Source organism: Triticum aestivum, chromosome 4D, assembly GCF_018294505.1.
Source record: "Triticum aestivum cultivar Chinese Spring chromosome 4D, IWGSC CS RefSeq v2.1, whole genome shotgun sequence".
NCBI lineage: Eukaryota > Viridiplantae > Streptophyta > Magnoliopsida > Poales > Poaceae > Triticum > Triticum aestivum.
In genome coordinates this window covers 253,218,958-253,232,359 of record NC_057805.1, presented here as the reverse complement: position 1 = coordinate 253,232,359, position 13,402 = coordinate 253,218,958, and positions in this window count along the sequence as shown.

Below are 13,402 nucleotides of genomic sequence, written 5' to 3'. Positions count from 1 at the left end.
TGTGGAGGCGCACAATGGTCAGTGCCGCCACCGCTGGTGGCGTTCATGTGGATACGCACGGCAGTCAGCTTATCCCGCGGTACGCACATTCTAGACTGAGGCCCCGTGCATGTCGGTGTAGCGCTGAATGTTAACTGATAGACGCTGTTAATCTCACCGTTTGCCATAGTAGTTTACAGTCAATATGCTCTGCTTAAGAAGCTTCCTTGCCCTATTCTGCACTCAATCTGCTTAGCTGACATGGCATGCCAAGCCCGATTAGTTGCTAAAATATCCTGCCATATATTTAGTATGACATTGATTGCCATGGCCTAGTAGCCAGTCTGTTCGGTGAAATACTTGTACACCGTTTTATACTCGATCTTTGTTGTTGCGATTGCCTTCGATAGTTCGATGGCTGTGTGCTCGCCCTCATTGACTGCTAAAACAGCCTGCCATAATTTAGCACTCAAATCTATTTGCTGAATTACCTTTACATATATCTCGTTACATAGATCTCCTCGTCCAAATATCATGCCATAGCTTTAGACATCGACGTAGGTATTTTTTCTGGACTTCATAAAAAAGCATATATGTTTTTCCTGTAATATCTAGTAAAAGAACTAATTTGTATGTCTAACAGATGGACATGACTTGGATAACTTCTGCTCTAACATTCTCCGCTTATGTCGAGGGGGTTGAATACTTCATGAACTTTATCAGAGCTGAGTACGGTGGTCCGAAATCAGATGCGCTCTACCCATGTAGCAGTTGTATGAATTCAGTTACAAGACCCCAGTCAACTATGCAAAATCATCTACACTTGTATGGGATGTCGGTCACATATAGTAGGTGAGTTCATCATGGTGAAGCTGTGAACGTCAATGTTACTGACTACGTGGAAGCAGCAGATCACCATCTTGATCTGCCTGATGCTCAGGTGGAAGAGGAGGAGGTGGTGGTGGCTGAGGGAGTCCTGGATTGGGGGGTCCTCGGACAGCCGGACTATATCCTTTGGTCGGGCTGTTGGATTATGCAGATACAAGATTGAAGACTTCAACCCGTGTCCAGATGGGACTCTCCTTGGCGTGGAAGGCAAGCTTGGCAATACGGATATGTAGATCTCCTCCCTTGTAACCGACTCTGTGTAACGCTAGCTCCCTCCGGTGTCTATATAAAGCGGAGGGTTTAGTCCGTAGGACAACAACAATCATACCATAGGCTAGCTTCGAGGGTTTAGCCTCTACGATCTCATGGTAGATCAACTCTTGTAATACTCATATCATCAAGATCAATCAAGCAGGAAGTAGGGTATTACCTCCATTGAGAGGGCCCGAACCTGGGTAAATATTGTGTCCCCTGTCTCCTGTTACCATCCGCCTTAGACGCACAGTTCGGGACCCCCTACCCGAGATCCGCCGGTTTTGACACCGACATTGGTGCTTTCATTGAGAGTTCCACTATGCCATCACCGTAAGGCTTGATGGCTCCTTCAATCATCGGCAATGATGCGATCCAGGGTGAGGTTTTCCTCCCCGGACAGATCTTCGTATTCGGCGGCTTCGTACTGCGGGCCAATTCGCTTGGCCATCTAGAGCAGATCGAAAGCTACGCCCCTGGCCATCAGGTCAGATTTGGAAACTTGAACTACACTGCCGACATCCGCGGAGACTTGATCTTCGACGGATTCGAGCCCATGTCAGGTGCGCCGCACGATCACGACGAGCATGATTTAGCTCTGCCGTCGGACAGTGTTCGGGAGATCACACCTGCAACTACTCCGGCCCTTAATCCGGAACAAATTGCGCCATCGGAGGACGGGTGGATAGACTCCGCCACGAAGGCCGCACTCTCAGTGGCGATAGAGCCGAATACTAACTTCACCTCCTACGAGACCCGTGTTGCCGAACCGTTGGATTTGTCCCCGGCCACGGACTCCGAGCTGCTTGTGTCCGTGCCCATCAAATCCGATTGGGCACCGATCATGGAGTTTACCTCCGCAGATATCTTTCAGCACTCACCTTTTGGCGACGTACTAAATTCGCTGAAGTCTCTCTCCATATCGGGAGACCCTTGGCCGAACTATGTCCGGCTAGAATGGGATGCGGACAACGAAGAAATTCGCGCCCCACCCACCACCCACTTAGTAGCCACTGTCGATGATTTAACCGACATGCTCGATTTTGACTCCAAATACATCGACGGTATGGACGGCGATGCAGGAGACGATCAGGAACCACCGCCCACAGGGCGCTGGACAGCCACCTCATCACATGATATATATATGGTGGATACACCCAAAGAAAACAATGACGAGGAACGGAAGGATGCAGCGAAGGATGGCTCCCTCGAGAAGCAACCAAAGCGACGGCGCAGGCGCCGCTCCAAATCCCGCCTCAGCAAAAACAGTGATAACAACGCAAGAGAAAATAACACCCCGGTCGACTCCAGAGGAAATGACGACCACATTGACCCTGCGATAGAGCAGGATGAACCAGCAAACGGCGAACATAGTACGGATCCGGTGTCCGAACACGGCGACGCCGAGGATAAAGCTCATCAACCTCCCTCCGGAGAGGAAAACAGCCCGGACGAGGATGCACACGTCATCCCGGAAAGACACTTGGAACAAGAGAACCTCCGTAGAAGGCTCATTGCCACCGCGAGGAGTCTGAAGAAGCAGAAGCAAATGCTTAAGGCCGCGCAGAATACACTCAACAGTAGATGGAACAAAGTGCTCGACACTGAAGAAAAGTATGGTGGTAGCTGCCATACAAAGAGCTATCCAAAGCGCAAGCTGTTGCTTGAGTTCGACGATGAGGCCGTAGAGCCTATACAACCGAAGAATAAAACGGCCGATCAGCCGAATCGACCACCTCATGGCCACGATAGGGCGGCTAACGGGGCCGCACATAAGTCGACACACGATTTACGTGAGGACTTGCGCCAAAAATCCGGTATGACCAGGTCCATCTATGGATCTAGGAAGCGCGCTCCGGCACAAAATCAAAACCGAATACTACAACCGTCTGAACGCCACGATACAGGGGTGCCGTACACCCCCTGTGCTTCACCGATGAGGTACTGGATCATGAATTTTCAGAGGAATTCATGCCCGTGAACATAGAGGCATACGACGGAACGACAGACCCTGGGGTCTGGATTGAGGACTTCATCCTCCATATCCAGATGGCTCGCGGAGACGATCTCCACGCCATTAAATGCCTGCCCCTCAAGCTGAAAGGACCAGCTCGGCACGGCTGAAGAGCCTCCCCGAAAATTCAATAGGAAGTTGGGAGGAGCTTGAGGATGTTTTTAGGTCAAATTTTCAAGTGACTTATGTCCGACCTCCGGACGCAGACAATTTAAGTCACATAATTCAACAGCCCGGAGAGTCAGCCTGAAAGCTTTGGAACAGATATCTCACTAAGAAGAATCAAATCGTTGACTGCTCGGACGCCGAAGCCTTAGCAGCTTTCAAACACAGCGTTTGCGACGAATGGCCTGCCAGACACCTCGGTCTGAAAAACCAAGGACAATGGCAGCCTTAACAAGCCTCATGACCCGCTTTTGCACGGGTGAAGATGGCTGCCTGGCTCGTAGTGGCACCAGCGACCCACGCACATTTGAAGTCAGGGACGGTAATGGAAAACCACGATGCAATAAAAGCAAAGCGTCGAAATAACGAAGACAACCCAGCCAACACGGCGGTAAACGCCGGATTCAGGGGCTCTCTACCCGATCAGCGGAAGAAGCCTTTCAAAGGCAACCAACATGGACCGTCGAGTCTCAACAAGATTGTAGACAAATTATGTCAGATTCACGGCACCTCCGACAAACCTGCATATCACACCCACAGAGAATGCCGGGTCTTCAAGCAGGCCGGCAAGCTAAACGCTGAACACAAGGGGAGGGAGACACCAAGTGAAGACGAGGATGAGCCTCGTCAGCAAAGCACTGGGGGACAGAAAAAATTCCCACCAGAGGTCAAAATAGTGAACATGATTCACGTAACAGAAAGAAAGGGCAAACATGCACTCCAAAACACATGCGTCGTAGAGCCCGTCACCCCCAAGTTCAACCCTTGGTCGGCCCGCCCAATCACCCTTCATTGCAGGGATCACCTGACAAGTATCCGGCATGGAGGATTGGCTGCCTTGGTGCTAGACCCAATTATCGATGGATACCATCTCACCGAAGTCCTCATGGACGGCGGCAGTAGCCTGAATCTGATTTATCAGGACACAGTCCGCAAAATGGGGATACACCCGACAAGAATCTGCCAAAGTACTACTACCTTTAAGGGGGTAATACCAGGCCCAGAGGCCCGCTGTACGGGCTCTCTAGTATTAGAGGTTGTATTCGGTTCATCCGACAACTTCCGAAGTGAAAAGTTAACCTTCGACATCGCTCCATTCCAAAGCGGCTATCAAGCACTACTCGGAAGAACAGCTTTCTCTTGTTTTAATGCAGTACCGCCTTACGCTTCTCTTAAGCTTAAGATGCCCGGTCCACGCGGCACCATTACAGTTCGTGGAAATATTGAGCGTTCCTTACACGCGAAAGAACATGCGACGGCTTTAACAGCCGAACACTGGACGGCCTCCCCAACCAGAATAAATGATCGGTCGTCAAAACCGCGGACACGGCTAGACGAGTCCGGCGCATCACTAGCTGTAACAGCCCAGATATACCTGAGATCGGTTTGCTGATTATACTCCCATAGGCGGTACCAGGGGCTTCCCGCGTGTAAAAAGGACTAGTTCGGCTCAACTTTACTTACCTTGAATTTTAATGGTTTATTGAGAATAACCAATTTTTCGCATAACAACTTTCACCTAAGTTCTTCTCTTTTACAGATGACAATCGTGCTACACCCTTCCAGGATACGGCACAAAGGAGACACAGGCGCAGACGTGCAGCAGGGACCCGCTCAAAGGTTTCTTTTTAGATTAAGACCATGCGTAAACCTTTTTTACTGTCTTTTGTTGCTTCACATCCTCCGGATACTTAGTATAACCGAGAAGGATGATGACGTTATTGGCATTTCGCCACGTCAGAACATTGCACGTACCTGGACACTTGGGGTTCCTTATCAAGGGCATTGCTCAGCCCGGCATATGTTATAAAGACCAAATACCTTTGGGAGTGTTCGGCGTCGTGAGTTTGGCCTAATATGCATCAGCTCCGAATCATGTCTTTGGTCAAATGTTGGGTTTGCCCAGCTCCCGTGTTTTGCTACCTTACGTTCCGCTCTATCGGCTAAGGTGGCACCGGGAGAACTACTGCGATTGTGCCCTGGTTCATCCGGATGAGCACCTCAGTAGAGAAAGCCGAAAGCTGACTGTCATGATAAAGCGCGAGACTGGTCAACCACTCGATGACTTTACGGAATCTTCGGGATTCCTCCGCATTAACGAAGGGCTGGTTTTCCCGGTCATGTACGTACGCGCCCCGAATTCGGATGAGTGCTGAAATACCAGGGGCTATATAGTAGCCGCACTATCAAACTCCTATGGTCAAGTGAAAGTGTTAAAGCAATATAGTTTGATTGCCTCGTTCGCCGCGCTACCACCTCCTTAATGGACCAAGACGTTGGATCAAGTGTGAAGACGCGCTTTTGCGAACACCCCAGCATTATATGCGTGGGGGCTGAAGCTGACGACTGCAAACTTTCAGGACATATATATATATATATATACATACATAAACGACCGCACAGGAGGCATAATAATACTTTCAGGCAAAAGTATAAACACAGCCTTTACAATTCAAATAACATCGTCCTTACAATGGAGATACATGTCACTAGAACATGATACTCTTCGAGCACTGAGCGTCTATTAAACGAGCGCCTTCGAGAACTTCTTCAAAGTAGTGCTCGGTCGATACTCGGCCTACGGCCGAACTCTGGGTTACAATAGCGGTGGCCTCCATCTCTGCCCAGTATGTCTTGACACGGGACAGGGCCATCCGCGCACCCTCTATGCACGCCGACCTCTTCATAGCGTCGATATGCAGCACAACACAAAGGAATTGTTGCACTAAGACAAAATAACTATTCGGCCTTGGTCCTTCCGGCCAAAGATGATCCACAACGGACCTCATGGCAAGCCCGGACAACCTATGGAGCTCGGCCCACTCGGTCATTCGCTCATTCAACAGCAGCGGCCACACCAGAACATTGAACTGCGACCAGAACAACTTTTCCACTTCACGATCTTGTTGATCTTTCAAAAACTCGGCCGCATCAGCAGCACTCGCTGCCAAATCCATGTATGCATCCGCAGAACTCCATAATTGATCGAGAAGGGCATACTGCTACCTCTTGAGCATTGCGTTGGTTTTTCCTTGACGAGGAAAGGGTGATGCAGCAAAGTAGCGTAAGTATTTCCCTCAGTTTTTGAGAACCAAGGTATCAATCCAGTAGGAGGCTACGCGCGAGTCCATCATACGTGCACAAAACAAATAACTCCTCGCAACCAACACGATAAGGGGTTGTCAATTCCTTCACGGTCAATTACGAGAGTGAGATCTGATAGATATGATAGGATAATATTTTTGGTATTTTTGGGATAAAGATGCAAATTAAAATAAAAGCAAAGTAAAAAGCAAAGGAAATAACTTAGTGTTGGAAGATTAATATGATGAAGATAGACCCGGGGGCCATAGGTTTCACTAGTGGATTCTCTCAAGAGCATAAGTATTTTACGGTGGGTGAACGAATTATTGTTGAGCAATTGATAGAACTGAGCATAGTTATGAGAATATCTAGGTATGAGCATGTATATAGGCATCACGTCCGAGACAACTAGACCGACTCCTGCCTGCATCTACTACTATTACTCCACTCATCGACCGCTATCCAGCATGCATCTAGAGTATTAAGTTCATGAAAATAGAGTAACGCCTTAAGCAAGATGACATGATGTAGAGGGATAAATTCATGCAATATGATAAAACCCCATGTTGTTATCCTCGATGGCAACAATACAATACGTGCCTTGCTGCCCCTACTGTCACCGGGAAAGGACACCGCAAGATTGAACCCAAAGCTAAGCACTTCTCCCATTGCAAGAAAGATCAATCTAGTAGGCCAAACCAAACTGATAATTCGAAGAGACTTGCAAAGATAACCAATCATACATAAAAGAATTCAGAGAAGATTCAAATATTGTTCATAGATAATCTTGATCATAAACCCACAATTCATCGGTCTCAACAAACACACCACAAAAAGAAGATTACATCGAATAGATCTCCACGAGAGAGGTGGAGAACATTGTATTGAGATCCAAAAAGAGAGAAGAAGCCATCTAGCTACTAACTATGGACCCGAAGGTCCGAGGTAAACTACTCACACTTCATCGGAGAGGCTATGGTGTTGTTGTAGAAGCCCTCCATGATGGATGCCCCCTCCGGCGGAGCTCCGGAACAGGCCCCAATATGGGATCTCGTGGGTACAGAAGGTTGCAGCGGTGGAATTAGGTTTTTGGCTCCGTATCTGATAGTTTGGGGGTACGTAGCTATATATAGGAGGAAGAAGTACGTCGGTGGAGCATCATGGGGCCCATGAGGGTGGAGGGCGCGCCCTGGGTGTGGCGCGTCGCCATTCTTCTCGCCTTTCTTTTGCGAAGACCCCTGCCTTCAAGCGGTGAGCGGTGAGCGGTTACGGGGGCTGACCCCAGCTCCCAATCAGGCTCGAGCTCCTCGCATGGCTCATCTTCGCCAGAGCCCCCTGCGCCTCTGTAGGGCTGGAAGTTGACGGGAAGTACTGCTCCCTTGACCCTGAAGAGGAGCAGAGCTAGTCCACCGCCCATAGAGTTCGCGCTGAGCACCATGCTCCTTGATTCAGAGTAAGGAAAACACTTTCTGCTCATGTTGATGCTTCGCCCGTTTGTTGGCTCGCTGATTCAATCTTGTTTGCTACTTTCGATAGGGAAGAGGAAGAAGAAGAAACCCTCGTCCACCGGGCCAAAAGACCCAAGCAAGTGGAGTCGTCAAGGCCCCAGCCTAGCCCCCTGCACGAAAGTATGTGATAGGTTTCCCCCGCCAAGGGTGGCGTGGAAGGACACGCCTCATCCAGTCAAAGACGAAGGGGATATCGCCCACGGCGAGGCCCTCCCGGAGAGGCCTACCCTGCCTACTGATCGAACTGAGGGATCTCTGACGAGGGCCTCCAGGAAAGGATCTTCCCAAGTTCACGCTATGGTTACCAAGGAAGGGGGCGACGGTCATGTCCCGACAACTGACGTTGCCGTGGAAACCGAAGCCCTTCCTTGGCAAACAACTCCGGGTAACTCGCTCGCTCATTTGTCTTCTATTTCTTGCGTTATTTTTCTCCAAGTTTAGGTCCACCAATGCTTCTACTTCCTCATCATTGCTTGTTGCCTTTGCTTGCAACCCCTTTGACTCAAGAGCCCGAGCTGCTGGAAGAGGTGGCCAACATCAGCAAGGATGCTATTGAAGAGGCCGCCAAGATAGCTTCCGCGGAGGGTCGGGAACACATTCCCGGAGAAATCTATGAGGCCCCAAAGGAAGCAGAGAAGATGTCCGGCAGTGCGCCAGGATCAGGGGTAGCTGTTGAAGAGAGAATTCCCCTTTGAACCATGATCCCCTTTCCCTCGTTCACCACTTCGGCTAGAGCCTCCCAGCCATCTTCAAGCCAACTAGCATATGTGCTTGCCCAGCCTGGACTTGGAGCCCCCGGCTCTTTGTCGCGGGAAACCACGGCCACCTATGGGACCAGGAGGCCCCTTGCTGGTTTGGCAGGGGGACGTCGTGTTGCACAAAGAGCAGACGAGCGTGGGACAGCACGACAGAGATCATGCGGGCAGGTTTACCCAGGTTCGGGCCGCCGCGAGGCATAAAACCCTACTCCTGCTTTGGTTGATTGATGGTGGAAAGGTGGTGGTGGAGCGTAGTACACCTGCCCCGCAAGGGTTGCCTCAGGGCGAAAGTGGCTATGCACGTATGGGGGTGTGAGTTATCCAACCTTCTCACCTCTTCTATGGTTGCCACGTGCCTCCTTTTATAGATCAAGGCATCACCACAATGGCAAAGTAGTCATTACGCACTGATAAGATAGCAAAGGTGCTATCATATCTAACTCTGCAGGCTGACAGGGTGCATTAAATGCAGCACTTAATGTCACATCGTTGGTTGCCCGGCAAGGCTTCCCGGGCTATTTTGCCAGCTCTGCACCTGCTTGCTTGACACGTCGCAGGACGGGTGTCATCTGTGGGTTTTTCCTATAGGGAGAGGCGGTCATGTGGCGAATGGCTGCCACCTAGTCACTCTGCAGCTTGACACCGCACTGATCGACGACGTGGGTCGTGGTGGAATGGTTGGTGAGGTGGTTTTGCCTCTGTGAGCCCTGGCAGGCCCTGCTGGGGCGCTTTGGTCGCCTGCTTCTAGGGGTGGCCTCACCCCTTGCCGGGCTCGCCTGCCCGGCAAAGGAGGCCTTTTTCTTGATGATATCCTCCTTCTCTAGCTTGATCTTGGTCCCTCTGATTTGCATGTTGGTCCTTTGAATATCTTGGTTTCTTGTACTTTGACTTGGGCTGGTGCTTTAATCTTGTTATCGTGCATGTGCATAGACTGGGCAACAGACCCACGGTTTGTTGCACCTACAGAAGCCACCGGGCCTACCCCGAACGCACTGCTGAGCGACGTTGGGGTAGGGCCTAATAAGTGCACAGGCGGGGTTGCTGAAAAGGCTGGTCTCTTGAGGTCTTCTTTTCTTCTCCATTAGCCTTGATTCCGGTTTCTCCGCGCATCGTGTAAAGCCAATAGTGGTGGGGCCGCTCCAGTAATGGCCCGTGAATGAGTTTAACGCACGGGGGTAGAAACTACCAATTCATTCTTCCCACCACGCCCATATCCTTGGCCACGTACGCTGCATGCGTCGCGTGGTGTAGGTAACAGAGGCGTGTGGCGTGGGAGAGCATCAAGGTGAGGGCCCGGTCGTCTTGAATTGGCCGAGGAGGACGATGGTCGCTCGTTTGGTGGAGCGGCTCCCCTCCTTGTCCTACCTATAAAAGGAAGGGGCAGAGGAGGGTGGAGTCACTCATCCTTGCATTACTCCTCTTCTTTCTTCTACTTCTACCGGTTAAGCTGGTGAAGAGAGCATGGGGCCGTACCCCGGGCTCCATCTTGAAGCCACGCATGGATCTGAAAGGCGGATTCGGGCGGTGCGGCGACAACGCAGGGGGTGGCAACCCAGCGTGTTCGCCGCCGGGCCGCCCGTGGCCTTGACTTCAGTGGGAGGGGACGCGAACGACACCATGCCGAGGCTCAAGGCGGGCATGGCGCGTGGTAGTTGATTGCTCCTCATTCTTCTTCCTTTTGCGGTGCTAGGGGGAAGACATCGGGGAGATTCGTCGCTAATAGGGGCGAATCTGGCTCCCCCTGGGCGTCATCTTCCTGCCGTGCAGGAAGGTTTCTTACTCTCACATACGTCTCCGTGACATGTGGTGGCTTCTAACGCTAGGGCTCCCGTGGGAGACCATGCTCTCTGTAGGAAGATCTAGAGAGCATGACATCTGGCGTGACGGCCGCCGAGGTCTTCGGGTGGTAGTGATGCAGATGGCAGCGGCAACCCACGACGCGTGAATAACAGGGACGAGAATTCTGATGAACCATGTTTTCCGGTGACTCCATGCCTCCCATCTGTTCCTTCGGCAGCGTCACCATCCATGCCTTCCCTCTGGTTTCTTCGTCCTTGCTGTGGAGCGGCACCGTCCTGATCCTGGGGAGGTGCCCAGTCCCAGCTGTGCCCGCCTCCGGCCTCTTCGACCTCTTCTGTAGGAGTTGGACAGGGGCAAAGGCATTACGGGGCACCTATCTTTTTTTAACCTCAAACCTGTACGCACTTGCCAAAGTTTAATTGAAATAAGGTAATCTCCCGAGTCCATGTTTGTGTTATGAAACACTTGTACTTGTATCAGCATATAAATGAAAAAGATGAACCTTGCCGGGAACCCGTGCATGTGTATGTCCATGCTGAGGCGAGATGCCTCTTTAATGTAAATAAACGAGTTATCCCCAGCAGGCTATCCTGCCGGCACCCTTTTTTCTATCGGAGAACTGCGTCTACCGGGTTACAGACAAAGGGACCAGCCCCCCGCCAACTTCTTGCTACCAAAGGCCACTGCGACCACCCGGACCGAAGCAGCGCTCGAGTCATGGATGGGAGTACCTAAGTCTCAAAAGAGTGGCGAAGCTTTCTCATGCTCAAGTTATAGCCTTACAAAACACTAATGGATAGGAGGTAGAACTTATCTGTTTGGCTTGCCAGGGATCGCTGTGCCGGGCATCCTTCTCAACTCCTAGTCAAAGCCAAGTCCACGCAGGAACCTGCAGCTTCATGTGGGTGAGAATGAATGCAGGATGTGATCCTATCTATATGCATATGCAAATGCTCATGAAATGCTTATGCAATGATCTTTGAATGCTCATGCATGCATGCAGTCTTGATCGGGGCCCCCCCACAACGCCTCTTTATTTTCTCTTGAACAGGGTCAGCCTAGCTTTGTACAAGGGGTTACATGCCGCGCCTTATGGGTAGAACTTCCGGAGACGCTCAATATTCCATGAGTTTCGCGACTGAGTGCCATCTCCGGTCTCCAGACGGACTACGTCAGGTCTTGTGACTCGTACTACCCGGTAAGGGCCTTCCCACTTTAGTGACAACCTGTTTGTACCCTTGGCGGACTGAACACACCTAAGGACAAGGTCACCTTCCTCAAAACACTGGGCATGAACCCTATGGCTATGATAGCGACGTAGGGCTTGCTGGTAGCATGCAGCACGCGTAGCAGCCCGAAGACGGTTCACCTTGAGTAGCACAACATCATCACGCCGGTGCTGATCTTACGCTACTTCATCGTAGGCAAGCACTCGAGGCAACTCGTAAATGAGTTCCGTGGGGATAACTGCTTCTACCCCGTAGACCAGGGAGAAGGGAGTCTGCCCGGTAGCTCAGTTTGGTGTCGTTCTGAGGGACCAAAGAACTATCAACAACTTCTCGATCAACCGCATGTTGTGCTTCCGCAACGTATCAAAAGCTCTTGTCTTGAGTCCACACAGCACTTCAGTGTTCGCCCTCTCAGCTTGTCCATTGCTCTGGGTGTGTGCCACAAAGGAAAATGAGATCTTGCATCCAAGGGCATGAACTATTGCATGAAGGTGTGGCTCCTGAACTGGGTGTCGTTGTCGGTGATGATCCTTGCCGGAACTCCAAAATGACACACAAATTCTTTCAAGAACTTGATAGCTGACTAAGCAGTCACCTTTCTCACGGATGTCACTTCCGGCCACTTTGTAAACTTGTCGATGGCAACAAACAAGAATTCAAAGCCCCTGATTGCTCGGGGAAAGGGGCCGAGGATATTGAGCCCCCAGACCAAAAATGGCCATGATGGAGGGATTGTTTGAAGATCTTGGACGGGCAGGTGGGTTTTCTTTGGAATGGAACTGGCAGGCTTCACATTTGGTGACTAGCTCGACTTCATCTTGGAGGGCTGTGGGCCAATAGAATCCTTGTCGGAATGATTTCCCAACTAATGCCCTTGATCCAATGTGGGAGCCGCACATGCCTTTGTGTATCTCAGCCAGCAGTTCCTTCCCTTCTTCCCGGCAGACACACTTCAATTTCACACCGTTGGGCCTCCTTTTGTATAGAGTGTCATCGACAAACTGATACATACTGGCCCTCCGGGCTAATTTTTAGCTTCATCTTGGTCGCCGGGAAGCTCTCTAGTTTGGAGGAACTAGACAATGTGCCTTGCCCAAGTTGGAGCCTGTGGCTCGGCAACGAGGACTAGCGGCTCCTCCTCTGCTGCGGGAGCACATGCCTCGTTCGCAGGGTCCATTGGCCTAGCTGGGGGGGTGGTCCGGCAGGCTGTGCGGACTTGTTTCTGGCAGGGTCTCTACCCGGAGCGGACAACTCTATCGGGAGAGGCTTACCGTAGTCCATCTTTCCCCTTTTCCGAGCCATTGTCGCTGGGGATACAGAGGGCTGAGTGAGATGGAGAACAAAAGTCCCTGGTTCCACAGGAAGCGTCTGCGCAGCACACTTTGACAGATGATCAGCTATGTTGTTTTCCACATGGGGTACATGCTCTGTTGGCAATCCATCAAAGTGCTCCTCCAATCTCCTCACTTCCACGACGTATGCCTCCGGCAATGGACTTTGGTAATCCTTGTTGAATTGTGTCACCACAAGCTGCGAATCTCCTCGGACGATCAGCTTCTTAATTCCCAATTCAACTGCAATCCTGAGCCCGGCAAGGAGCCCTTCATACTCTGTTGTATTGTTGGTTGCTTCTTTCCGGGCAAAATGCATTTGAACGACGTACTTCAAGTACTCCCCGTAGGGGGCGACAAGAAGCACGCCAGCTATTGCACCTTGTAGGGAAAA